At 49.9% G+C, this 24,218-nt stretch overlaps 1 non-coding gene across 1 annotated transcript; it reads right to left on the bottom strand.

Annotated features, from left to right (window-relative positions):
- Positions 1 to 22,076: 22,076 nt before the first annotated feature.
- trnak-cuu lies at positions 22,077 to 22,149 on the bottom strand. Its single transcript has one exon. It is a non-coding gene; the product is annotated as a tRNA-Lys (tRNA).
- Positions 22,150 to 24,218: the final 2,069 nt, after the last annotated feature.

Genomic DNA, 24,218 nt, shown 5'->3' with positions numbered 1-24,218 from the left:
CTTGGCAATAAAACATTCACTTCCCTCGTCCAAGTCATTGATGAATTTTGTAAATAATTATGGCTCATAGATTCCTGTGACACTCCATTAGTTCCAGGTTGCCATGTTGAAAATGCCCTTCGTATCCCTATCCCAACTCTCGTTTGTCTATCAGTTAGCCAATCCTCTGCCCATGCTTAACATAGAAACATGGAACAGTACAGCACAGAACAGGCCCTTCGGCCCTCGATGTTGTGCCGAGCATTGTCCGAAACCAAGATCAAACTATCCCACTCCCTGTCATTCTGGTGTGCTCCATGTGCCTATCCAATAACCGCTTGAAAGTTCATAAAGTGTCCGACTCCACTATCACAGCAAGCAGTCCACTCCACACCCTACCCACTCTCTGAGTAAAGAACCTACCTCGGATATCCCTCCTATCTCTCACCTTGAATCTTAAAGTTATGCCCCCTTGTTAGAGCTACATCCACCCGAGGAAATAGTCTCTGAATGTCCACTCTATCTATCCCCCTCATCATCTTATAAACCTCTATTAAGTCGCCTCTCACCCTCCTCTGCTCCAAAGTAAAGCCCTAGCTCCCTCAACCTTTCCTCATAAGACCTATCCTGCAAACCAGGCAGCATCCTGGTAAATCTCCTTTGCACCCTTTCCAATGCTTCCACATCCTTCCTCTAGTGAGGTTACCAGAACTGCATACAATATTCCAAATGTGGTCTCACCAGGGTCATGTATAGTTGCAGCAGAACCCCGCGGCTCTTAAACTCAAGCCCCCGTTAATAAACGCTAACACACTATAAGCCTTCTTCACGGCTCTATCCACTTGAGTGGCAACCTTCAGAGATCTGTGGACATGAACCCCAAGATCCCTCTGTTCCTCCTCATTCCTCAGAACCCTGCTGTTGACTCTGTAATCCGCATTTAAATTTTTCCTACCAAAATGAATCACCTCGTACTTATCAGGGTTAAACTCCATCTGTTATTTTTCGGCCCAGCTCTGCATCCTATCAATGTCTTTTGCAGCCTACAACAGCCCTCCACCTCATCCACTACTCCACCAATCTTGGTGTCATCAGCAAATTTACTGACCCACCCTTCAGCCCCCTCATCCAAGTCATTGATAAAAATCACAAATAGCAGAGGACTCAGCACTGAACCCTATGGTACACTGCTGTTAATTTTCCATCCACCACCACCCTCTGTCTTCTATGTGATAGCCAGTTACTTATCCATTTTGCCAAATTTCCCTCTATCCCACGCCTCCTTAATTTCTTCATGAGCCGACCATGGGGAACCTTATCAAACGCCTTACTGAAATCCATGTATACAACATCAACTCCTCTACCTTCATCTACACACTTAGTTAACTTCTCAAAGAATTCAATCAAATTTGTGAGGCAAGACTTACCCTTCACGAATCCATGTTAACTATCCCGGATTAAGCTGCATCTTTCTAAATGGTTATAAATCCTATCCTTCAGGACCTTTTCCATTAACTTACCGACCACCGAAGTAAGACTAACTGGCCTATAATTACCAGGGTCATTCCTATTCCCTTTCTTGAAAAGAGGAACTACATTCACCACTCTCCAGTCCTCTGGCACTATCCTCGTGGACAGTGAGGACCCAAGGATCAAAGCCAAAGGCTCTGCAATCTCATCCCTTGCCTCCCAAAGTATCCTTGGATATATCCCATCTGGCCTGGGGACTTGTCGACCCTCGGGTTTTTCAAAATTGCTAATACATCCTTCCTCAGAACATCTATCTCCTCCAGCCTACCGGCCTGTATCACACTCTCATCCTCAATAACATGGCCCCTCTCCTTGGTGAACACTGAAGAAAAGTATTAATTCAACGCCTCTCCTATTTCTTCTGACTCCATGCACAAGTTCCCACTACTGTCCTTGACCAGCCCTACCCTCACCCTCATCATTCTTTTATTTCTCACATAAGAGTAAAAAGCCTTGGGGATTTCCTTGATCCAACCCACCAAGGACTTCGCATGCCCCCTCCCAGCTCTCCTAAGCCCTTTTTTTTAGCTCATTCTTTGCTACCTTGTAACCCTCAAGCGACCCAACTGAACCTTGTTTTCTCATCCTTACATACACTTCCTTTTTCCTCTTGACAAGACATTCAATCTCTTTTGTGAACCATGGTTCCCTCACACGGCCATTTCCTCCCTGCCTGACAGGGACATACCTATCAAGGACACACAGTATTTGTTCCTTGAACAAGCTCCACTTTTCATTTGTGCCTTTCCCTGACAATTTCTGTTCCCATCTTATGCTTCCTAATTCTTGCTTAATCGCATCATAATTACCCCTCCCCCAATTATAAACCTTGCCCTGCCGTATGGCCCTAACCCACTCCATTGCAATAGTGAAAGACACCGAATTGGGGTCACTATCTCCAAAGTGCTCTCCCACAAACAAATCTAACACTTGGCCCGGTTCATTACCCAGTACCAAATCCAATGTGGCTCCACCTCTTGTCGGCCTATCCACATATTGTGTCAGGAAACCCTCCTGCAACACTGTACAAAAACTGCCGCATCTGAACTGTTCGACCTATAGAGGTTCCAATCAATATTTGAAAAGTTAAAGTCACCCATGACAACTACCCTGAGACCTCCACACCTATCCATAATCTGTTTTGCAATTTCTTCTTCCACATCTCTATTACTATTTGGGGGCCTATGGAAAACCCCTAACAATGTGACCGCTCCTTTCCTATTTCTAACTTCGGCCCATATTACCTCAGTAGGCAGATCCCCTTCGAACTGCCTTTCTGCAGCCGTTAAACTATCCTTGATTAACAATGCTACTCCTCCACCTCTTTTACCACCTTCCCTATTCTTACTGAAACATCTATACCCCGGAACTTCCAACAACCATTCCTGTCCCTGTTCTAACCATGTCTCCGTAATGGCCACAACATCATAGTCCCAAGTACCAATCCACGCTCCAAGTTCACCGACCTAATTCTGGATGCTTCTTGCATTGAAGTAGACACACTTCAACCCACCTTTCTGTCTGCCGGTACACTCCTGTGGCCTTGATACCCTCCTCAGTACCTCACTACTCTCAACGCTGGCTACTGGACTACAACTCGTTTTCACAGCCACCTGAAAAATTAGTATAAACCCCCCTAAAGAGCCGTAGCAAATTTCCCTCCCAGGATATTGGTGCCCCTCTGGTTCAGGTGCAAACTGTCCTGTCTGTACAGGTCCCACCTTCCCCAGAATGTGCTCCAATTATCAACGTACCTGAAACCCTCTCTCCTACACCATCCCTGCAACCATGTGTTTATCTGCACTCTCTCCCTGTTCCTCACCTCACTAGCATGTGGCACTGGCAACAAACCAGAGATACCACCCCAACGCCATGGACTCATCTTATTGAGTAGCCTTGTGTGTGGTACCTTATCAATGTATTTTGGAAATCTAAGTATATTACATCAACTGGTTCTCCTTATCTATCCTGCTCATTATCACCTCACAGAATTCTCATAATATTGTCAGGCATGATTTCCCCTTCATGAAGCCATGGTGACTTTGCTTGATTATATTTTCTGGGTGGAAGTTTGCTAAAATTGGCAACATGTTATTTCCGGCATGAAAATTGGTGTGAATTCCACCGCCAGCGTAATCCAGAACACAATTGTTAGACATTTTGAAAAACGTGCCACATGAAACATGCTATGCCTGATGCACAAAATGTCTGATTCACTCACCATGGGGACTTATGAGCATTTCAATCAAGGGCACTCTGCACATAAACGGCTCCACAGCATTCACTCTCACTTAAGCCATTAGGAAGGCTGCTTGAAGGTCAGCTCCAAGATTTTCTGATGGGGCCCTGACAAGACTTTTGGATGTCATAGAAGAGAGGTGGTCAACGATTTACCCATGGGTTGAAGGAGGCCCCCCATCAATGTGACAAATCCCACCTGGGAAACAGTGGCAGCAGTATGACCTAGGAGGTGAGGGTTCAAAACGTTTTTAAAAGATGATGACCTCCTACAATCTGCCCGTCTCCCCTCAGCAGTCAACCTTTCTGTCCACCCCGGATGTCACTTTGAATCCATCAAAGATGCATCTCATCTATCACCTGCACATTCCACCGTTGCAGAGACTGTCAACTCGGTGGGTGAACTTAGCAGACAGGCATCTGGGTCACTTTGTGGTGAGCACTGCACTGCTTCTGGTGCACATCAGGTAGACACAGGAACGTCCCAGGGTTCATACACTCGGAAGCCTGCTGGATCCCAGGACACGGCTGAGTCCTTGCCAGATGCTGTGCCTCTCGACATGTTTCTGTCTCAGCTGCTTGAGATGTAAAGGCAGATCCAGGAATACCAGGAGGGGTTGTCAGCGACATTCCTCTGACTGGAAGGTTGATTGTAGGAATCCCAGAGCCTTCTGTCACAAGGGATGTTGCCGGCATTGGGGGTAGGTCACAAAGGTCTCTGGGCAAGAGGTCGGTGGTTATTGTAGAGCTGCCGGATAACATGACGATCATAATGTGCGAAGTGGGAAGCAATGAGGGCACCCCTCATCCTCCTGCCCAGTGAACCCTCACTGCCGCCTGCCCTCCATCCTCAAGGTCCTTTTTGGGCTCTCCCTCCACTCCCTCCTGGACATTGTCCTCATCAGAGGAAACATCCTGGTCCTCCTGGTCTTCCACAAGCACATTGCCCCGCTGCTGCACTAGGTTGTGGAGGACACAGCACACAACATCAATGCCGGAGACTCTCTGGGGACTGAACTGAAGGGCTCCGCAGGGCCTGTCAAGGCAGCAAGAGTGTATCTTTAGTCGGCCGATACACTGCCCAATCACAGTTCGGGTGGCATTGTGAGCCCCATTGTTACGGGACTCCACCTTAGTCTCAGGCCACCTACATAGGCGTCATCAGCCAAGACCTCAGCAGGCATCCCTTCCTCCTTACGAGCTATCCTAACAGCTTGGAGTACCCCTCAAAAATCACTGGAATTTGACGCTGCCCTGAGACAAAACTGCCATGCACACTCCTTGGAAAGCGTGCATAGGTGTGCTTGATATTCATGTGATTGTCACACACAAGCTGCACATTAAGGGAGTGGATGCCCTTCCTGTTGATATAGATAACACAGTGCGCAAATAGCCACATGAGTGATATCGATGGCCCCCTGGATTTGTGGAAGACCAGTCATGGATACAAATACCGCAGCTCTCTCACCCTGATGGGCATGGTCAAGGTTGAAGTTAATGTTGTTCTGAAGCCCGGGCATACAGTGCATCCGTTATCTCGTGAATGCCTGTATGTGCGGATGACTGTGTGATCCCAGATGTCACCCATAGAGCCCTGGAACGATCCAGTGAAATAAAAGTTCAGGGCTGCCGTGACCTTCATGGCCAGAGGGCGCAGGTGCTCGACGTGGTGCAAAGTTTGATAGAAGGCCGCACAGGTACCACATTACAAACTTTGTGAGGTGGAATCTCCTGCGGCACAGGTTGTCCGACAGCTGTATGAAGAACAGCTGGATTCTCTAAACCCTCGGTCTCATTCTTCTTTGCCTTCAAGCCCCTCTTCGCTCAAATGGGTAACCGGCCCTTGAGCCTGTCCTGAAAGCCCAGGCCTCCTGGTTCTGGATCCTCTCTGGGTGTGGCTTGTCTTAATTGCTGGAGTCTGTGCTTATCCAGCTCAGTGATCAGTATAATTGCCAGTTACACTGGCTCCATCCTGATATATTTCAGAACTCTGTGAGGGATGCGAGACAGACAGAAAGACAGTCAGGTTGATGTTGTATCCCGTTAGCTTCACATCCTCCCTTGTCCTCCTGGTGCTGAAAGCTGTCAACCCTACACCGTATCCAGCAGCCAGTGCACACTCATATCTGCGGCCCTTCCATCTTCATCACTTGACCGGCGCTGGTCAATGCCCTTGCCCCTTCAGAGTCACCATGGGCTCTCCTCTGGTTGTTCCCTCCCTTACTCTCAACATCACAGGGGTACTGGCTACACCAAAGGCCACCCGTCCCTCATGTCAACTGAATGCCTATGTGTAATTGAGGTCAACTGAATGCCTATGTGTATTTGAATTCTTTTGCATCCTCTAAGGCAGTCAGTGGGTGGCGGCTGTGAGGCTTAACATATTCCTTCGCAATGCCCCGCACCCAACCTTTTATCCTTGATATATGAGATTCCACCCTCTCCTTGACTTTGAGACTGTGGGCAATTGACATTGGTAAGGCTCAAATCATGATGTCCAATTAGTTAGACGAGCAGGACTCTCAGGAATGCTACGAGGCACAATTACACTGTGAGGCACAACAGCCGAGACACATAGGCACCGTTCATACTCAGACTTTGTCATTGTGTAATCTAATTGCTGTCAAGCCTTTACATTTAAAACTCCTGGGCAGCTACTGCATAATCTCTAAATTAATGCTACCACTACCACCCCCTCCTTCCTCATTACGGTCCTGCCTTCTCTTTTGGGATTTCATCCAACCAACCCCTTAAGGTAGTCTTCTTCAGTTGCATCACTCCCTTCAACCCATCTCATGAGCCCCGCTCCCCCAGACGGCCCAGACCCCCAGGCCACTAACAACTTTAAACTGTGCTTTCATTCTCACTTCTTTGCCACACAGTCAGAAAAATCATTCATGGCAGTCAAAAGGTTTTAAACCAGAAAGCCTTCCTCCAGAATCACTCAGGGTGGTCACGCAATCAGGATCCTCCATTTTGCTGGCAGGTCAATGGGGTTTCCCACGGTGGGGCAGCCCCACGCCATCGGGAAATCCCCAGGCTGCTGGCAAAATGGAGGTCCCCGATGGCGGAGAATTCAGCCCAGAGTCTTTACATTCACTGTGGGTGGGTGCTGAAGGGCATTTAAGACAGGCAGGCTGCAGAATAGCACTGGACTCTGAGGGATTTTAAGACAGAAAGTCTGAAGGCTTCATGGGAACATACACCAACCATGACCCCTACCCTGGGGGAGGCCCCTGGACTGCCCCCCACTCCCAGCATCTGTGAACAACCTCTCTCTGCAGCTGATCAAAGGATCCTAACCCCTTGTGTATCCTGGTACAAGGTGGAGAGGGGTATTCACCTCTGTCCTCCCTCTTGGAGGCCATGGCATCTGGTTCCTGTCTTTAAATATATAAGTAGTAATTCATGCCCGAATGACATCATGTTGGTGGACGGGACGATCCCATGAGATCTGAACATCTGACTTTAACCTTGTTCATGATATTAAAATGAATTCAAATTCATTCAAGTCAGGTTCTCACCCAGACTGGGCGTGAACCTGATTGCGTCAGTGGGGAGGGCCCAGGAAGATCACTATCGGAATTCTTGCCAATGATTTTGGCCTCGCACGAAAGTTTGTGGCCATAATGGGATTTGTGCTAGCGGCAACCAGGCCCTGTGAATCTCACCCTATATTTATAAATGATCTGCAATTACATCTTGTATAACGGACTCTAACATTTTCCCAATGAAAGATGTTAAGCTAACATTTTTCTTATTTCCCTCCCTTTTTGAATAAGGGTGTTACATTGACAGTTTTCCATCCTCTGGGACTTTTCAAGAATTTAAGGATTATTGGAAGATTATGACCAGTGCATCCATTATCTCTGTATGGACTCCTTGTATTCTGGGATGCAACCGATAAGATCCAGGGGTGTTGGTGGCCTTTAGCCCCATTAGTTTCCTCAGTACTTTGTCTCCAGTGATAATTATTTGTATTTATTTCCTCTCCACTTTTCCCCTTGAATATTTAGTCTTTTTTTGAATGTTATTTTTTTCGACTGTGAAGACTGACTCAAAATATTTATTAAACCATGTAAAGTGCAGCCCCATATGTACCAATTGTCACCAATATTCTCCCTGATTATGGGACAGATGTCCTGCTAATCACCTACAGGTATGGCCATTTTGTATGTTTAAAAATAATTCAAAAAATCTCAATACCTCTCTTGTTGGGCCAGACATTTTCTAAGATATTGATTGTTTAGGAGAAAGAACCATATAAAATATGCATCCATCAACAAAGGAATATTGATTTCTTCAACACATGAAGCAGTATTTTCAATATAAAACCAAAGACATGCCTGCTGAGCATAAAATTGGTTTTGTGGATCAGTGACCCATGATAGAAAACACATGACTTTCATATTCCTTGAAATTGGCCAGCTTAAGGATTCCTGTGAGAAACAATGATCAACAAGCGTGATGATCCTTAGGTTAAATCATCACCAGTCAGCTCTCCCCCTCAATGGGGAAAGCAGCCTAAGGCCATCTGGGCCAATGGGGATTTTTACTTTAGACATCATGAAGGCACAGTGGCAGAGTGGTTAGGAATTAGGAGCAGAAGTAGGCAATTCAGTCCTTTGAGCATGCTCCGCCATTCAATGAGATCATGGCTGATCTCTTCCTGGTCTCAAATCCACCTCCCTAACTGTTCTCCATATCCCTTTAAACTTTTTTTCAATCAGAAAACGGCTCCCTCCTGAAGCCGTTTAAAGATTCGGACTCCACAGCACCATGGGGCAGGGAGTTCCACAATTTCACGACCCTCTGCGAGAAGTAGTGCCTCATCATCTCAGTTTGAAATCTACTGTCTCTCAGCCTACATCTGTGACCGCTTCTTCTAGATTGCCCCATATGAGGAAACATTTGGTTTACATTTACTTTATCAATCCCTTTTAGTATTTTATATATCTTGATCACATCCCCTCTCATCCTTCTAAAGTCCAGCGAGTATAAGCCCAAACTGTTTAATCTATTCTCATATGTCAACCCTTTCATCCCCAGAATCAAGCTGGTGAACCACGTACAGCGCCAGGGGACCAGAGTCCAATTCCAGCTTTGGGTGACTGCGTGGAGTTTGCACATTCTCCCCTTGTCTCCATGGGTTTCCTCCCACAGTCCAAATGTGTGCAGGTTGATGTGTTGGGCAGGCTGGGTCTATGTGGACTGCGTTTGATGCAGTGTAGCGAGAGACAGACGTCCAACACTTGATGAGATGCAATACGATTTTATTTAACATCTAACTAATTTACATGTTCAACTGTGGGTTGACACTATGCTGACTTGACTGGAGACCTGAGGCGAGCCTGACCAGACTTACTAACTACCTCATGGTGTTTGCACTGGCTATGCTCACGAGCTCTGACTGTCTCAGAGGCTGGATCCCGAGAGAGCGGTAAAACCATCTGTCCAACCAATTGAGCTAAAGGGACCCTATTCAAATAAAGAAAACAGTACATGAAAAGCAATCCCTTTAAGGACTGCTGATTAGGTCACCACAGAGCATGAGGAACATATTGGAGCTTGTTGACCATTGTTTCTCACAGGAATCCTCTGGCTTTATAGTGGTCGTGTCCTGTCTGGTGATTGGCTGCTGTGTTCTGTTTGCTTACTGGTCATCCTGTGTGTAAATCACTGCCTGTCTGCACTCCATTATATACTTGGATGTATAGTATGACATTTACATAGAATTTACAGTGCAGAAGGAGGCCATTCGGCCCATCGAGTCTGCACCGGCTCTTGGAAAGAGCATCCTACCCAAGGTCAACACCTCCACCCTACCCCATAACCCAGTATCCCACCCAACACTAAGGGCAATTTTGGACACTAAGGGCAATTTAGCATGGCCAATCCACCTAACCTGCACATCTTTGGACTGTGGGAGGAAACCGGAGCACCCGGAGGAAACCCACGCACACACGGGGAGGATGTGCAGACTCCGCACAGACAGTGACCCAAGCCGGAATCGAACCTGGGACCCTGGAGCTGTGAAGTGATTGTGTTATCCATCTCCCCCCTTTTTTTTGAAGTTTGTGTTCAGATAATAAATATTAAGGTGCATGTGCATGAAGATGTGTATATGTACATGACTATATACAGAATATGCTAAAATGGACTAGTATACATAGGAAGGTGTCGCTAGTGCAGATATAGGGCAGATGAAACAGTAAAAAACGATATTTACAGATGTCAAAACGATGAGGTAACAAAGTTGTTTAAACATTCAGTCTATAAGTTTAGTCTCTGTGGCGGGTGACGAATTCTGGTTGACCGCCTCAAGGGTGGAGCAGGAGCCGCCTGTACTTGAATGGGCGGGACTGCCGCCAATGCGGTGGTCGCAGAGGTCGGCAGGATTGCTGGTAGATCGGTGGTCTTGTGGCAGGGCGCGTCCGGAGGAAGCAGAGTGTGAGGTGGGACATCACGGTCAGGTGGCGGGCGTGGAAGTCTGCGCAGTGCCTGCCTATTGCGTCGTAGGAAAGAGCCATCAGCCATGCGAACAAGAAACGATCTCGGGGCCACTTGCTTGACCACCACAGTTGTGGCTGACCAGCCGCCATCAGGCAGCTGTACACAAACTCGATCAGTTGGGACCAGCTCGGGGAGATCCATGGCGTGAGCGTCGTTGGGCCCGAGACTGCTGCATCTGCTGTATGACCGGGAAGTTGTCAAGGTCTGGAATGTGGATGACTGGAACTGTTGTTCGCAGAGCGAACCCGCAGAGCGAACCAGCATGAACCCGCATGAACAGCAGCGCTGGAGACAATCCAGTGGACAGCGGGGTCGCTCTGTCTGCCAACAGCGCCAGGTTGAAGTCAGAGCCTGAGTCTGCAGCCTTACATAGTAGTCTTTTGACGATGTGGACCCCTTTTTCGGCCTTCCCATTTGACTGCGGGTAGTGGGGGCTGGATTTGACGTGCCAAAAGTTGTATAGCCAGGCAAAATCTGACCAGTCCTGGCTGAAAAAACATCACCGTGAGTGGTATTCCATGTCTGGCTAAAGTTTCCTTGCATGCCTTGATCATCGCCGCCAACGTGAGGTCAGACTGTCTGACCACTTCGGGGTAATTGGAGAAGTAGTCGACCAGGAGGGCAGAGTCACGCCCCTTGGCATGGAACAGGTCAACACTGACTTTGGACCATGGGGAGGTCACCATCTCATGTTGCTGTAGAGTTTCTTTAGGCTGAGCCGGCTGAAATTTTTTGACACATGGAGCAATTGAGGACCGTCTTGGCAACGTCCTGGCTGATGCCCGGCCAGTAGACTGCATCTCGAGCTCGAAGTCGACATTTCTCGACCCCCAGGTGACCCTCGTGGATTTGGCCGAGCACGTAGCTCGCATGCTCTGTGGTATCACAATTCTTTGGGGACGATACAGATTCGAAGCTCCCCTGACGGCTTCTTGACACAGACCATGGAGCTAACCCAGTCCATGGGTTCTGTGACCTTTGATATGACGCCCTGGTCCTGGAGGTCTTGCAACTGCTGCTTGAGGCGGTCCTTGAGGGGTGCCGGCACCCGACGTGGTGCGTGAACCACAGGGGTGGCGTTTGGTTTCAGCAGGATTTTGTATTGGTATGGGAGTGTGCCCATACCTTCGAACACGCTATGGTACTGCGCTATGATGTCATCAATTTGAGCCTGGAAGTTTTCATTAGGTGAGGCCGTCGCCTGTGAGGATGACAAGGTGTGGACTCGCTGAACCAGGTTCAGGAGTTTGCAGGCCCGAGCACCGAGCAGGGATGCTCTGTCCGGTCCTACGATCTCAAATTGCAGCGTCGCTTTAAGTGACCTATTGGAAACTCCGAGTTGGCATGTGCCACTGGCAGCAATGGCATTGCCGTTGTAGTCAAGGAGCTGGCAGGCCGGTGGAAGAATGCTTGGACTGACACGGATGGTGTCAAGATCGGATTTCGAAATGAGGTTCGCTGATGCACCGGTGTCCAGCTTGAAACGGATGCAGGCCTTGTTGACTGTGAGGACAGCACACCACTCATCGTCAGGATCCACGCTGAGGATTGGGAGGTGTTTCACCATTTTTGAGAAAGGCAGCGCATGCTTGGTAATGATGCCCACTCGGTATGGGATTTGAGGCACTCAGCCTCAGGAACTGTTGGGCTGTTGGGGTCGGAGTCTAGCATGGCCTGCTGTACCGAACGGATACTTCTGCGCCATGGCTGGGATCGCTGGATGCTGGGCAATGGAGGAGATCTGCAGAGGGCTGCGTAGTGGCCAAGCTTGTCACACTGTAGACAGCGTCATGATTTTGCCAGACATTGCCGCTTTAAATGGGTGGAGCCACAATTCGGGCACAAATCGGGCAAATCGCCAACATCAGCACATTCCGTGCGCCAACGCGCATGCGCAGTGCAGCCGAATGACATACGCACCTGCGCAGGCTGGTCGTCGGTCTCGCCGTCCCCTTGGTCGTGGCGCGCATGCGCTGGAGCCCGGGAAAAGCGCACAAAATGGCCACTCTCATCAAGTCTCAGGCCCTGCATTTGTGTGATGGCCTGCAACCGTTCCCCCACGTGGGGGGTTAGCTTTGCCGTTTCTGCTGCCCTGATGTGGGAGTACCGGTTGTTAGCATGCTCGTGGACAACGCACGTTTCGATGGCGATGGTGAGGGTGAGCTGCTTGACTTTCAGGAGCTTCTGGCGAAGGGAACCGGAGTGGACCCCGAAAACGATCTGATGCCGGATCATGGAATCAGTTGTCGAGTCATAGTTACATGACTGCGCGAGGATGCGGAGATGGGTCAAAAAGGACTGAAAAGGTTCATCCTTACCCTGAAGCCTCTGCTGGAAAACGTACCGTTCAAAGCTCTCATTGACCTCAATGTCGCAGTGGCTGTTGAACTTCAGCAGGACTGTTTTAAATTTCGTCTTGTCTTCGCCTTCAGCGAATGTAAGGGAGTTGTAGATGTGGATGGCGTGGTCCCCGGCTGTGGAGAGGAATAGTGTGATCTTCCTGGCGTCCGATGCGGCCTCGAGGTCGGTGGCTTCGAGATAGAGTTGGAACTTCTGTTTGAAGATCTTCCAATTTGCACCGAGGTTGCCGGCGATGCGGAACTGTGGAGGAGGGCGGACATTGTCCATGTCACCGGATGGCTGATTGCTGGTCAACACTGATTAACTCAAGGTAGGTCCGTCAATTCCCAGCATCCAAACCTGGTACCATGATGTGTTGGGTAGGCTGGGTCTATGTGGACTCCGTTTGATGCAGTGTGGCGAGAGACAGACTTCCAACACTTGATGAGATGCAGCATGATTTTATTTAACACAGGTTAGGTGGATTGGCCATGCTAAATTGCCCTGGACTGTGTCCAGCGACGCCACACTTGACCGTAATCCATGCCTCTGGCCAGGGGGGCTTCCGCGAGGGCTGAGGGGAGTGGAGGGGGGGCCAGGGAGTGGCCTGTAGGGTCGTGGTTGGCAGGTCGGGTCTGTGCACAACCGGCGTCATGTTGTACAACACAACCGCTACAAGTCGTCGTCGTGCTCATGCGCGGCCAGACACCCGGCTATTCTCTGGCCAGTTTCGGCACGAAAGCCAGGAGTTTTACCTGGTGCCACTGCTCGCCCCTCATCGATCCCGGAATCAGTGAGGGTTCTGTGCTGATTTTCATGTCGTAAAACACCCAGAAATTCTCCCTTTGAGCCTGCACTTAGCCACTGAAATGGAGAACCCAGCCCATCATGTTTCACACACGAGTCACTAAAATTGGAAATCAGGGCAGTACGGTGGCATGGTGGTTAGCATAAATGCTTCACAGCTCCAGGGTCCCAGGTTCGATTCCCGGCTGGGTCACTGTCTGTGCGGAGTCTGCACGTCCTCTCCGTGTGTGCGTGGGTTTCCTCCGGGTGCTCCGGTTTCCTCCCACAGTCCAAAGATGTGCGGGTTAGGTGGATTGGCCATGCTAAATTGCCCGTAGTGTCCTAAAATGTAAGGTTAAGGGGGGGTTGTTGGGTTACGGGTATGGGGTGGATACGTGGGTTTGAGTAGGGTGATCATTGCTCGGCACAACATCGAGGGCCGAAGGGCCTGTTCTGTGCTGTACTGTTCTGTGTTCTGTGTTCTGTGACTTAAGACAGTGCCTGATTTACATGGTCAGCTGCCTCTGTGAAGTGTGTGTACGTGAAAACTGGGCGAGATTCTTCGGTCTCCGACGGCAAAATCGCGTTCGGCGATCGGTCGGAGAATCCCCGTTTGTGCCAAAAAGGGGGTCGGTGCCGTTTTTGTGATGCTCCATCCCCTCAAAAACGGCATATCCTGTGTGTCACCTGAGGCCCTCCCCCGATGCTCTGCCCCCCGATGGGCCGAATTTCCAACGGTGTGGAACACTTTACCTATTTATTTTCTGACTGAGCCTTGAGTCCAGCGCTGCCACAGTCGGGTGAGAGCCGTCGCGCGGGCAGGGGGGCGAGGGCATTGGTGGGGGCTGGGGGCACTGGTGGGGGATGGTCCGGGAGCCTGGTCAAAGGGGGGTGTGGTGATCGTAGATCTGAGTAGATGCAATACAACTGAGCAAGTGCTAGAGGGAGCATGGGAGAGCTATATATACACAGGGACAGGAAGTGATGACACACTTCACGGAAGGCAGAACTCGTAGCAGGACACAGACACACAAGCAGGCAGCATTTGAGGTAGCCGTAAGAGAGAACAAATTTACAATAAAGCATCTTCTCCACCTTTGAGACTACGAGCTTTATTAAGACATGAGGAACAACACAGGGGGTAGATTTTGGCAGGCCGGGTCCCGGCAATTCTCTGACCACATCGGCAGGTAAAGCCGGGGGCTTTACACTGCGTGCTTGCTAACCCCCACCAAACGGAAGATCGATGCAGCTTTTGGCACCCTTTTTTCGGTCGTAAAATGGCACTGGCCTCACGCTGGCATTGGCACTTAGTCATAAAATCAGAGAATCCAGCCTCCTGACTGGGCCTATACCCCCACCCCCAACCCGTGAAAATGTTAGGCGCTGTGATCCTGTGCGGGACCTTCGAATTTCAGCCACTTCCAACGGCGGAAAGGCGCTCCATCATTGCAAAAATCCAAGCCCACATAACGGAGCAGGAGTGGAAGCGACATGGGCTGCGGGGAAGGGGGCACGGGGATAGGTTGTGGGGTGGTGAGGGGAGGTCAGTTTCAAGAGGAACCTCACGTTCAGGTAAAGATTTGTACTGTTTTGATGGCAGCTCTGTGGATCACTGATTTAGCTGCTTCACATTTAAAAAAAAACTAACCCTAGCTTGCATGGCATGTGCTGAAATCTGTTTTGATCCATTTTGGCAAAGTGGTCCAATATAGGAACTAGACCTTGGATTTGCATCATGGCCTGAACATCTATTTCAGGTGAGCACCATAGATAGTTACAGGCTGTATTAACCAATATGGCACGCAGCTCACCCACCAGCACAAAATGAAGGTGTCTTTCCCACGTTCCATGCTTGACCCTTCAGCGACCAGTTATTCCACAAGAAGAGAGCACTATGCAATCAAATTTTTGGATATTGTCCTTACTATCACAGAAGAAGCTGCATGAAACAAAGTGTTCATACACTTCGCTCTTATAATGCCTGATTGAAAAATGGAATTCTGAACGATTACGTGGTTTACTGGGTAAGAAGATTATCGTTTCACATCTACAACTTACATTTGAATCCAGTCAAGGCTGATGGAATGAAGGTCTCTTCTCTGCTAGGTGTAAGTCATTTAATTGTTTCTGCCGGTAGCATATCATTAATAGGCCCCACCCGGTAGTCTCCAGCCTACCTTGATGTTCCGCCTCCACCAAGCAGAAGTGACATGGGGGGTTCACTTGTGGTATTTAAAATCATGAAACAGGCAGCCTGGCTGATGAGGGCAAGAGAGGAGATAAACCAAGTTTCCAAAGGCAAGACCATGAGCTGACAGCTGGTGCCACTAGCTGGGGACTGTCTGCCAGGGCCGGGGGGGGGAGAAGTGGGGGGGAGGGGGGGGGGGGAGAAGTGGGGGGGAGGGGGGGGGGGGGGGAGAGGGGGGGTGGTGGAGAACATAGAACATAGAACAGTACAGCACAGAACAGGCCCTTCGGCCCTCGATGTTGTGCCGAGCAATGATCACCCTACTCAAACCCACGTATCCACCCTATACCCGTAACCCAACAACCCCCCCTTCACCTTACTTTTTAGGACACTACGGGCAATTTAGCATGGCCAATCCACCTAACCCGCACATCTTTGGACTGTGGGAGGAAACCGGAGCACCCGGAGGAAACCCACGCACACACGGGGAGGACGTGCAGACTCCGCACAGACAGTGACCCAGCCGGGAATCGAACCTGGGACCCTGGAGCTGTGAAGCATTTATGCTAACCACCATGCTACCGTGCTGCCAGTTATTCCAGTGGGGGGCTGACCAGAAGACAGGCCATGGGGCTGGAATGTCCCCCCGAGACTGGGGTGACCAGGCAAAGACCACCATTACTGAGGCCTGCACGGTAGCAATCCGCCTGTGTACTCCACTGACTGCCCACTGTGCCCCATAGATGCGAAGAGCCTCACTGGCCACATTGGTGTCCCCCACCACCACTAGGCCACCCAGAGGAGCCCACAGACCCCAGTCCAGTACAGACCGCGGCCCACCAAGTTTTGGTACACCCAAGTTAACCCATCCGAGGCATTGCCCCACTGCAGGGGCAGCAGGGGGGGCCGCAGAGCATGATTCGACCAGTGGATGCATGCACTGTGGCCATTGGCACCCTCCCCTCTCAGGCAAATGTTCCCCCAATGACAACAGCAACTATCCCACCCTGCAGGACCACCGACTGTCACCAAGCCCTGCCTGCCAGCTATGCACCCATCCATCCTGCCCCCAGACAAGTAGGCCCAACCGGTGCACCGCACAAAGGACCCACAGCACACCACAGCTGCAGTCCCAAGAGGTTCCTAACCCACTGGCCTCGCACCAACTATGGGCCCTCCCCACACGCATGCCACCAAGCATGGCGCCGGTCGGTGGAACATTGCGCCCACCCCTGCACACCATGGCGCCACCTTGCTGGCGGGATAACACACAACCCACCCAAGGAGGACCCCCACAGTAGACCTCACATGAGTTCACAGGTCAGGGGCCGCAGAACGTACCGCTGGCATGGATAGCGCCACCCATCAGTATCCCTGCCGCCAGGGATGGATGGCGTGGTTAGATGCTTGAGGTACCAGGCACCGACAGGGCCAGAGGTGCAGTGAAAAGGACAATGGGACAGGGGGGACAGCCTTGGGTGGGGATAGGAATGGAGATGGGGGCACATGCGGTGCCAGAGGCTGCAGTGCAGGCCTGGGCCACTGTGCAGTCCATTGGACCTGGTTGGGCACGGGAGTAGGCAACATGCTAAGCTATCTGCTCTTTATCCCCTGCAGGAAATGGATTTCGGTATCAAACCATGAGTAGTTGGCAACTGCCGAGCCATTGCAGCACTAGAGGATGCAATGAAGCTGCACGAGCATGAGCTGCTCAAGGAGGACCCTGCAGAAACGGAGCCTGCCCCAAAGGATCAAGGGCCAGCTAGAGACAATGAAGAGCCAGCCGCTCAACAGGCCGAGGAGGCGGTAGGAAGGAGCCATCGCATCAGGCCTCATGTATGCCCCCAGCGTCTTTAAGAGGGCCAACTGGACCAAGCATGCTGCTAAAGACTCCGGCTGGCTAGGAAAACCGTGCCGTATATCTGCCGCATTATGGCACATCTGGGATTGCAGAGATATGGGGGAGGACATCTGTTCCTGGTAGCCATCAAGGTGAACTTTTTCTCCAAGCACCACTAGACCTCCATGCACAGGTACTCCGTACCATCATGGAGGCCCTGCATGCCCTGGTGGCACAATATATCCACCTGAGCGTGGACCGAGCCCATCTGCTCACCGGTATCTCAAACGCCCGTCCCACCAGAACACACGCCTCCCCATCCAGGCAACCAGCCCCTCCCTTTTCCCCCCTCCCTGAACTCCATGATACCTTCCCGCACCGCACCTGCATCCCACTCCATGCTTCCTACCTGCTTCACTACAGGGCGCTGGCCCTGGTTTGGCAGTGTCAGTAAGTCTGGTCCATGGGATGGAGGATGATGACACTCCATTCTGCTATTAGCTCTGGTGCTCTGGAACGTTTGCCAAGGTTTGACTCCTGTCCTTTGTAGCACTTTCCACCGCCCGCCTGGGTGATGCCTGCATGCGTACTGGCCATTCCAGCTTATGATCCCATCAAACCGCTGGGGTAGTGGATGTGGGGACATGGTCCGGGGGAGGATGGTGGGTGCGGGGTTGGGTATCAGGGTGGTGTGCGATGATGGGTTACTCACTGGGTATGCCTTACCACATGACACCCCTATATATTTGGCCATGTCCCCAACCGCCTCTGATGGCGATCCTCGGAGTGGCCTCTGATGGCCATGGGGGCCCTGGCCTGTGGCCATCTCCAAATCCCGTGCCCCACACCACCGGTCTTTCACGTCCCCACCCTCCCCCCACCTGGAACACCCTCTGTACCCAGCTAAGCCCATCCCTCACACCCTTCAGACAGAGGACGGAGGCAGTTCGGAACGTTGGTGAACAGGTGTTTATTGTGTTATGTACAAGCATTGTGCCCTAACTCCTATCGCCAACCTATGTGTTTCACCCATGCCAACTTAACTGGTTTCTAACTTTCTAACCTTACGTGGCCTAACACTCCTTCTGGTGGATCCCCCACGGTTGTGGGCCGCCTTTACCTAGGGGTTGGATAATTCACAGTGTGAGACACTCAGACGCGGGAAGCACAGGGGGTTCGCGGCCAGTAGCCTGTGTGTGCGAGGCACCCAGCCATGGCAGGGGGTTTGTGTGTTGGCATGTGGTGCGGGGTGGGTTGCGAGGAGGCTGCCAGAGGGTGGGGTTGATCACTCTCTAGGAGGGAGGGGGTACTACAGATGTGTGGGGCAGGGATTGGTGCCAGAGGCATTGTGGTGGTGATTAAACAATGGCTGACCTGGGGGGGGGGGGGTGTAATGGGTGTGGGGAGTGTGGCATGGTGGTGGGGCCAGCAGCATGGTGGTGGTGGTGACTCACCCTGGCCTCTGAGGAGGTTGTGTAGCTTCTTCCTGCACTGCTGCCTGCCTTTGGGGCTCACGACCCCCGCCACCTGCAACCAGGCCCAGTTAATGTTGGCAGTCTCCTTTCCACTCTGGGTAACAGGGTGGCCCCTCCTCTGTTACATGCATCCAGTGATGTCTCCAGCTCTGCATCAGCAAACCTCGGTTCTGCTCTTAAGAGTGGCATCTTCATGGCTGGAATGAGAGTGTGGGGGGCGAGGTGTGCTTATATGCGCTGCAGGATCTCTAGTGCCAATCCCGACCCTGGCAAATCACATGCCACCGTGCGTTTGAATCGCAGTAGTTCCACGTGGCATGGGCGCTGGCACATTAGCATGTCCAAGACCGGCGCCACCATAGGGACCGTAGGACACCTATGATTCAGTCACAGCACTTAGGGATAGTTTCTCCGATTGCCGACACTGAAATCGCGTTCGACGATTGGCCGGAGAATCCATTTTTATGCCAAAATCGGGGCGGGGCCATTTCTCAGATGCTCCACCCCCTCAAATATAGCATTATCGCTGAGTACGCTTCAGGAAGTCACCTGAAGCCCGCTCCCGATGCTCCACGTCCGATGGGCCGACTTACCGGTGGCGTGGGACATGTGGGTCTGGTGGGGGGTGGTCCAGGGGTGGTGAGGGGCTAACAGGGGGCCACCATCTGGCAGGCCAGGTCCGCGCGCAGCTGACACCATGTTGTACGGCGCGACCGCTGTAGGTCGCCACCAGCGCATGTGCGGCCATAGACCCGGCAATTCTGCATCCGTATCTGCAGGGAAAGCCGGGGGCTTTACATGGCATGGCTGCTAGCTCCCCACTGGGCGGAGCATCAGTGCAGGGGTGGCGCCAACTTTTTGATCATAAGACTAGCCACATAAAATTAGAGAGTCCAGCCCTCAGTCTCTGAAACGGAGAATCCTGCCTTCATCTTTGAAAAATTTGAAGATGGAGGTATAAATGTGCGTAGACATTGTTGACTTTTACCCAACCAGCTTTGGAGTCAGGAGACATCTTGTAGAACTTTCTGTCTGCAGATTAAATAGGGGTGGGTGGAGTTTATGATCAGGCAAATTGATTTTCTTATTGTGTGTTATTTGGGGGGGGGTTGAATGAGAATGTCCATGCAGCATAACATTTGCAGTTCCTTTTTTGCTAAATTGGCAATCTCAGTCAAACCAGGATTTTTGAGGATTTCAAAAAAATTTACAATCCTTACATAGCAAGGAGTTTAGGACAATTGCAATCTCCAATATTGCATCATTGCAAAGTGACCAATGTGATCATGGCAGTATAACTCAGGAGGTTACCATGCATTATAATATGATGTACCATCCAACTATTGCTGCTTTAAAGAGTCTAGGAAGGTGATTTCAATAACAATTATTTTTTTATGGCATTTTTAACATAATAAACCATCTTACAGGAATGTTATGAAGCATAACTTGACACCCAGCTAGATAACGCAAATATTAGCGCAGATGGCCAAAAGCTTGATCAATTCAGTAAATTTTTAGGAACACTTTAAAGGAGGAAAGAGGGGCAGAGATTCAGGTTTGGAAAGGGAATTCCAAACCTTAGGGCCTTGCACAGAACCAAACAGAATGGGAGAAGCTGGTCAGGACTGCATTGGAATAGTCAGGTGTAGAGGCAACAAAGTCATACATGAGGGCAGGAGACAGGAGGGCAGTTGGACAATGTTACAGAGGTGGAACTAGGTGGTCTCAGTGATGGGAAAATCTATCAATTTCAGATTTAAAAGTAATAATTGAGCTGGCATCAATTGCTATTTGCAGAAGAGAGTTTGTAGCTTCTTCCACCCTTTTGTGAATAGAGATGTTTTCTAATTTCACTCCTAAAAGGTCTGGCTCCAGTTTTAAGACAATGTGCCCTCCCCGATGAATTCGAATACATTTAAATGTAATTAAATAGCTTGACGGCGTATCTTCAGGCCCTGTCCCTAGAACTGCCATCTGCCAGGGGTGGGGCAGGGTCACTAGGGAACCCCATTGGGGGATTCCCACTCTGTGGGGAGGGGGGTGAGTAATAATGGAGGGCTGAAACCAAAGAGAAAATGCTGGAAAATCTCAGCAGATCTGGCAGCAACTGTAAGGAGAGAAAAGAGCGAACGTTTCGAGTCCAGGACTCGACTCGAAACGTTAGCTCTTTTCTCTCACTACAGATGCTGCCAGACCTGCTGAGATTTTACAGCATTTTCTCTTTGGTTTCAGATTCCGCAGTAATTTGCTTTTAATGGTGGAGGGCTGTTGTGTCTGCCTGGCAGTGGGGGACGACGATGGACAGAATGGGATGGGTGCGGTCCCAATGCCAGCAAAGATGGTGGGGAGGGCAGTGGGCCACCCTGGTGCCTGTGTGGTGTGCAGGGTGTGACCTGACCATTGAGTGGTGGGGAGGAGGGGGGGGGGTTGGGGGGAGTGTGGAGGTTAGCCCTCTGTGTTGGAGGGTTGAGAGTGGTCCCTTTTTTTTCGGTGATGGGGAGGGGGCCATTTAATTTTACTTTGAGATCGGGGCGCCCTTTCTGAATCCCTCTTTTCCTGCGGGTTTAGGCCACGTCCCCTGCAGCTGTCTGCGTGATCCTCGCCAAAAATTTGAAACTGTGCAGGGTGCCATTTGATCTGCCTGGAAAAGGCAGCTGTGATACCAGAAGTCCCACACGGCCTTTCTCACCTGATCCAACACTCTGTGCTATTTTGGAACATTCCGCCCATCACCTTTGTCGTTTGTGACTTCGATAAGAAGTGTTTCAAGATTGTGGTCAGAGAAAAACTTGATTGGACAGATTTAGCCATGGAGTTCCAAGAAAGATAGGGTTGGATTTTGGACACGCAACATGTTACATACATACATAGAACATACAGTGCAGTAGGAGGCCATTTGGCCCATCAAGTCTGCACCGACCCACTTCCAGCCTACCCCCGTACCCCAATAACCCCTCCTAACCTTTTTGGTCACTAAGGGCAATTTAGCATGGCCAATCCACCTAACCTGTACGTCTTTGGATTGTGGGAGGAAACCGGAGCACCCTGAGGAAACCCACGCAGACACGGGGAGAACACGCAGACTCCACACAGATAGTGACCCAGCGGGGAATCGAACCTGTAACCCTGGCGCTGTGAAGCCACAGTGATAGTCACTTGTGCTACCGTGTTGCCTAAATTAGCTCGCCCAACGTGGAGCTCAAACCCACGACCCTGGGATTAAGAGTCCCATGCTCGACCGACTGAGCAAGCCGGGCCAAAAATGTTGCAGGGTTTTGGAGAAGAAAGGGAGGTTAGAGGTTAGAAATGGGACGATATTTTGCAAAGGGTCAGGGATTGTGTTTTTTTCAGAAGAGAGGGCATGATAGCAGACTGAAAAGAGGGATGGACTGTAACTGTCGGGAGAGGCTGGTCGCACTACCAGCTAATATAGGGCCTAGGAGGAGAGGCAGGGTGGTCAGTAGTTTGGTGAGAATAGGACTCCCTTAAAAGAATGTTCTAATATGGCTATAGGCTTAATCTATCGTCTGAAAATAATATATTACAAATTCGTTAATCCATACACCCAGTAATAGATGAGGTTGAAGGGGAAGGGTATTAACCTCCAATGCAGTTTTGTAGCGCTACCTATGTTGCACTTGGAGCTCAGGAACAGTGAAGTTGCATTAAATCATTAAAACGGATTTGATACTTTCTTATCGAATCAAGGAACAATAAGAAACTCCATATTTTCCTCAATATTTCTTCTAATACTGGCCACAATTCTGCTGTTCGAAGATTAAGTGCTCCAGAGTGGTTTCTGCTGATGCTAGAAGCGCTGGTCAGGTGCTATTCAATGGCACTTAGACATTTCTTTACAGGAATGAGATTTGTGTTGGACTTGAGAGGGGCGGGGCCTAAATTCATTGATAGGTTCCGCAGCTTAGAGTTTGCGACCCCATTTAAAGACGCTTCAAACACAGAATACTGTTGCAAACCCCTCTCCCCAAATCAATGGCAAGGCCCCCCCCCCCCACAGTTCCCCCCTTCATCCCACTCCATTCACCCTCAGTCCCCCATCAGTCCCGTCCCCCATCAGACCCCTTAATTCTCCTCTCAGCTCAACCCCCTCAGTCTCTTCTCAGTCCCCTCCTCAGCTCTTACTTCATTCCTCCTCAGCTCCTACTTATTCCCTCTTAGCTCCCTCATTGTACACTCTGCCCCCTCAGTTTCCTCTTTCAACCTTCCTCAGTGCCCCCCTCTCAGTTCCCTGCATTCAGACCCTATCCCTTTGCAGTGCCAACCTGATGGCTCACACTCCAAGGGTATTAATGAGGTGAGTATCCTCCTTGCAGTTGCCTCCAGGATGCCAAGGGGTTTGATGGGACTTGGGCTGGGCTTAAAGGGCTCAGCTCAGGTGTGAGATGAAGGTGTATTCCATCAATATGGTGATACCTTTGAAGTGTTTTACTTCACTGTCAATTCCATCACCCTTTAATTTATAAAAGCATTTCTGCAAGCTTAGAAGCCGAAAAGCTTTGAACTACATTGTTTACATTCAATTTCATGGGCTATTGCCTTTCAAACGCCTCTCAATTGACAGATCCAGGCAATTTCAAAGGAAGGTTTACCATTGTTTATTTATATAGCTCTAAAGAGGTCCATTAACTCTGAGGTACTTCCTCTTTTGAGCAGCTGCCTCTCTAATCATAGTTTTATTAACGAGGCTGTCTTTTTGTTCTGAAGTGCTTCCTACAAAGAGCATGTGTGGAGACAGAGCACCTACTCTTTCTGGGAAGCTCTTCAGAGCAAAAAGACAGCCTCTTTAAAAAAAACAACTGCAGTTAAAAAACAGCTGCTCAAAAGAGGAAATACTTCAGAGTTAATAGACCCTTATAGAGTCATATGAATAAACAATGGTCAACCTTTATTTGAAATTGCCAGGACCTGTTAATCAAAAGGTTTTTAAAAGGCAATTGGTCATGAAGTTGAATGTAAACAATGCAGTTCAAAGCTTTTAGGCTTATAAAATTATGGATCTACATGTAGTTTTGGTGAATGAGATTGGCAAAGGGAGTCTGGAAACTGAGTAGATAGGGAGTATTTTGGACAATTTCCTCGACAGTACATCAATCAGGGAGCAGGCTATTCTAGACTTGGTAATGAGCAAAGAGACAAGGTTAATCAATACCCTGATGGTGGAAAAGCCTTTCAGCAACACCAATCACGATATAGTAGAACCTCTGTTTCCATCTAAAGAAGAGAAGCATAGATCTAAGTCTCGGGTTTTTACCTGAATAAAGGTAATTATAAGAGTATCAAAACAAATCAAGTTTCAATGAATGGG

This window comes from Scyliorhinus canicula, chromosome 2, assembly GCF_902713615.1.
Source record: "Scyliorhinus canicula chromosome 2, sScyCan1.1, whole genome shotgun sequence".
NCBI lineage: Eukaryota > Metazoa > Chordata > Chondrichthyes > Carcharhiniformes > Scyliorhinidae > Scyliorhinus > Scyliorhinus canicula.
Note: the sequence above shows the minus strand (reverse complement) of the source record. Positions and strands in the feature narration are given on the sequence as shown.